Here is a 4,860-nt window from a genome sequence, read left to right on the forward strand (position 1 = left end):
TGTGATTGTACTTGGATAGAAGAAAACAAGGCAGGCTTTCTCATACATTTCATATTTTCTCTTGAATTGAATAACGGGTTGTTTATGTTTATTTATGCCACCGACAATACATGCTTGAAAACTTGCTTAACAACACTGCTTTAGATTCAAATGCAATATCTTAACTTCTTTCCTTCTGATATTCATTTTTTAGTTCATTCAAGTGTAAGGGATTTGGAAGGTTGGTAGGATAGGCATACACGAGTGGATCTTGATTGTCTCTATTGTCTATTTTCCAAAGTAGCTTACCAATTCTTGCAACATATTTTAGAACAGTGAGAGTTGTATAGATTTGTCAGAAGATGAGTCGTTGCTGGTAGGATTCTTGCGGTTGTAGCAAGTTGGCTTAGCTAAGGGGGAAATGTAGGAACCACCGTTGCTGGCCGTGACTCTGATAGTTGATCAGATAGGGGTGCTGATGTGTCATATTTGACGTTCTTCCCGTGGTTTGATGGTAGTGGCACTTCTGGCAAATTCTCTAAGGGTGACTCAAGATGGGATCGGCCGTCAAGTTTGGGCCAATGCAGGGTCCACAGCTCATGTAATTCTACTGAGGCTTGTGATAATTCATAGACTGATAAGATTAACAGAATCTTCTTTCAGTGGCCATCTTTTGAGGGAATTTTGCTCATCATCTCAGACTGTGTACCTTTATCAGCTACTCTTCATTTAGTAAACGGATATCAACAGTTGACAAATGTGAGACCGTAAGATACCTTTTTCTCTTCTAAATTTCTTCTTTACCTTACTTAATCAACATTTCTTGTGTCTCACACAAAGGCCATAATGCCTATGACCCTATATTCTTCCAAACTGAATGTTTTGGTTATACAAATGCTTTTGGAAGGGATAGAACATGAAGAGATTGTTCAAAAAACGAGTGTATCAGTTTCAATAGCTTCAGCTACATGTTGGTATAATCTTTACAAGACAACTGGCTTGATGATCACCAATGCAGATCTTAACCTTTCAGAAGCAGCACCTATATGAATTGATGAAACTGGACATTGATTTGTGGTACACATTCTTGAACAAAATCCTACACTCTATTTGGATCAACTAAAATCAAATCTTATGAATCAATTCCAAGTTGAGATTTCAATGTCAATGTTATGTAATGAGCTGGAAAGGTGATTGCAACTCATGAGGAAAAGATATAAAACCCATCCAAAATGGAGTAACATAGCTGGAGGTCAATATATTAAGGATATCTTTGAAATGGATCTCCAGTGTATGGTTTTCATGGGTACTTTTTTTAGGATATCATGTCATGCAAATCCTGTCCTCAAGAGTGATAAATGTTTTGAATACTGATGAAGAAAATGCTGATTGTCACAGATGAAGGTATCATCTTGAAGAAGCAACTGTATGGCGAATACGGAAGGTCTTCAATTGGAGAATGCAGAAGTCCATCGCCTTGAGCCACACAAGCTGAGTGTTGGACCATTCTCCCTGCAATACCAATTGATGGCACTGTTGGCCTTGAAATCATCAAAGGTAGTTGTAATGAACTTCAATTTGAAGATTACCTAGAAAATGACCTGGTAAGCTCTTTGACATCTTAGTTGGTGTCTCAAATTCTCTTGACTAAGATTTTTCATTGTATTATTTCAGTTACCCTTGATGAATCCTTGGCCCAGTAGACATAGTGTTCAGATTACAAATAATGCAAGTATTCATCAAGGAGATCATACAGATGTGTTAATGTTCAATCGACTTAATCACATAAAACATTAGTCTTACATAACATGAGAAAAATAAAGTACTTACATGAATGATGTCATCGTTGGAAAGAAGAGTGGTAATACGGCTAGAGGAGGAAAATCGTTGACCCCAACCAAATTTAGATGAAACGGGTTTTCCTTATAATCTATGAGCTCATTTGTACTCGTTTCTCTTTCCCCATCTTTGGGAAAGAGAACGTACGTAATTTTCCTTTCTACATTCTTATTTCTAGATCAGAATTATCTAACAACTGTTACATTGTAGTTTACCTTTCACTTAGATCAAGCACTCACATCATCTACTTGTGCCTTTTTGTATAAACCAATCTGATCAACAGGTACAATGATATTTTGTTCTTTTACGTTTCTAACTTTATAAACTTATAGGTGTGATTGTTATGTTTCTTTATTTGTTGTTATAGGTTAGTTATCATCCTTAAGAGCAGGAGTTAGATACACCTTCATCTTATCATCAGCGCTTCTATCAGGTAATTAATATTAATCTTTGGGAAAGAGAACTTTACCTTTCACTTAGATCAAGCACTCACATCATCTACTTGTGCCTTTTTGTATAAACCAATCTGATCAACAGGTTAGTTATCATCCTTAAGAGCAGGAGTTAGATACACCTTCATCTTATCATCAGCGCTTCTATCAGGTTAGTTATCATCCTTAAGAGCAGGAGTTAGATACACCTTCATCTTATCATCAGCGCTTCTATCAGTTTTATCTACAGGTGATCATCATATTCCGATTCACTCATACATTTTCATGGTAGCAAGAGAAAACATCTTTTAATTGATCCACAACTTGAATGAGTGACAACAGTCTTATTTCAACTTCTGCCGAAAACTTACCTCCTTCGGAACACCAATCTGAGTCTGAGGAGGAAGGTAATCAAACACTTCTGAACATATCTCACCAACTTTATCCTCCTGGTCAAGAATCATCTCAACCAGCTCCACAAATTTATCCTCCTGGTCAAGAATCATCTCGATTATCTCCACCTAACAATCCAAACCCTGAATTATCATTTCTATCTAATCCAACTATGTCATCAAACCAACCAGTGATGCAAGGTACGAACAAACAGCTCCAAGCTGTGTTCGTAAATCAAGCTCTTAGTAAAATTCAACCCAAAAAGCCATTATCAGATGACAATTTCTTTGTGTGGTCGTCTGAAATCAGATGCGGTCTTGATTCAATGTACTTTCTAGAATATATAGAAAATGATGATATTAAAGACGAACCTGGTTCAATCATTCTTGAGGTTGCTAGGAAAGTGCTAACTTCCTGGTTGCTCCAACAACTCAACTCTACAAATCGAACTCGATTTGAACCAAAGATCACCATTTACTCACCTTCAGGTTCGAAGACCGAGAGTATGCCGGCCAAACTCTGGAAGGCTATAGACGATCATCATGCCGGAAGGTCAAACGAAATTCGACTTTTGCTAGAAAGATCACTTAATCTAATCACACAATCACCATCTACTCCTCTTTTAAAACATCTGGAAAACTTCCAACTAGCCGTGACTCGCTTCAAAGGAGCAGGAGGGAACATATCAGATAATGATATGGGCCAGAAACTTCTCATTTCTCTGAACAATGCTCATTTTGAAGATGCGAAAGCCATCGCCAATAAAGACATCTCAAACTACGACGAGGGTGTTACGGCTTTGAAGAAAAGACTCACGACTGTAGCCATGTTGCGAGGGAACAGACCTGATAGATCTACTCACATGCCCACCGTGCAGATGTCGCCTGAAGCTAGTGCGGTTTCTCGAGCAAATTGTTTTGCTAATAAATGCACAAAGAAACGATGTTTAGGTGTAAATCATTCTCCCGATGCCTGCTTCAAGAAACCAGGTAACGAACATCTACAACGTGAATGGATCGCTGAGCGAATTAAGCTAGGCCAATGGAAAGGTGAAGTGCCTTCGAACCTTCCTGATCCATCGGCCTCTGCGACTATCTCAGCGGTCTTGGAAGAACTTGATTTCATCAATCTAGAATGTTTAAACAATTTTTACAAGAAGATGAGGAAAAAAGTTTGATTTGCAAGGATTTAACTTCTTCACTCTTTTGTCATTCAGGTTATATATAAACTGTTTCTTGATAAAAAATCGTCATCTTTTGCTTTTGTTCATCATCTTCTTATTGGTTTTTGAGTCATTTATCATTTATGTGCTTTTTGTTTTGTTCTTCATCTTCACTATTTTGGTGTTGTGGGTATTGGTTGAAATTTTGTTGATACCGTGTATGATTTTCCTTTTATTCATCATCTAATTATCTGATTGTGTTTGAATCATTAATTTTTGATGTGTGGTTGTTGTTGTGTTCTTCACCTTCTTTAGACTAAAAGTAACATCTTATGACTGCTTGAATAAGACTCATGAAATATTGGAGTTGTTAATTTGAAAAATACCTTTTTTGTCAGCATGTCAGTTATTTTTTTGACCCACAATCCATTCCTTTTACATTGGATAGTTCCTCTGGTCCTTTCCAGGGCCCTGCTGTGTACAGGCACTTTCGATACTACTGTACCTATACAAGCTTTACCCTAATGAACATAGAGACATTTTCTCAGCTTCTTATTCTATTTCTACAAAGAAAATAAAGCTGAGAATTGAAGTCTGATCCATTGTGGGACTTGCATATTTTCTGAATCACACATCCAATACATGTAGCTGATTTCATAACTAGGTACCTAAGTACAGCCAGTATTGTCTCTCAAATTGGTAATACATAAACCTTGGTATTCTGTCAAAAACTGTGTTGAGTGTGTACATCTGTCATTCACAATCATTGATAGCTGGAGTTGTTGATAAACATTGGGGGGTACGGTTTTAATGAAGTCAATTAGGGGATACAAAGTAGAAACTGGGGATTCTCCCCGAGTGTCCCCAGTGTCCCAACTCGAGGTGGGAAACTGGGGAACTGGGGAAAAAACCAACCACACAAAAAAAACCCAGTGTTCTGTGACAGCCCCACCACGCGCTGTATCCACTCTCATCCTCACCATATACCTTTCCCCTTCCCCACATCCCCAAATACCCACCCCTCAATCTCCGCTTTCAAGCATATCAGTATGCATT

The sequence above is a fragment of the Melampsora larici-populina genome, assembly GCF_000204055.1.
Source record: "Melampsora larici-populina 98AG31 unplaced genomic scaffold MELLAscaffold_90, whole genome shotgun sequence".
NCBI lineage: Eukaryota > Fungi > Basidiomycota > Pucciniomycetes > Pucciniales > Melampsoraceae > Melampsora > Melampsora laricis-populina.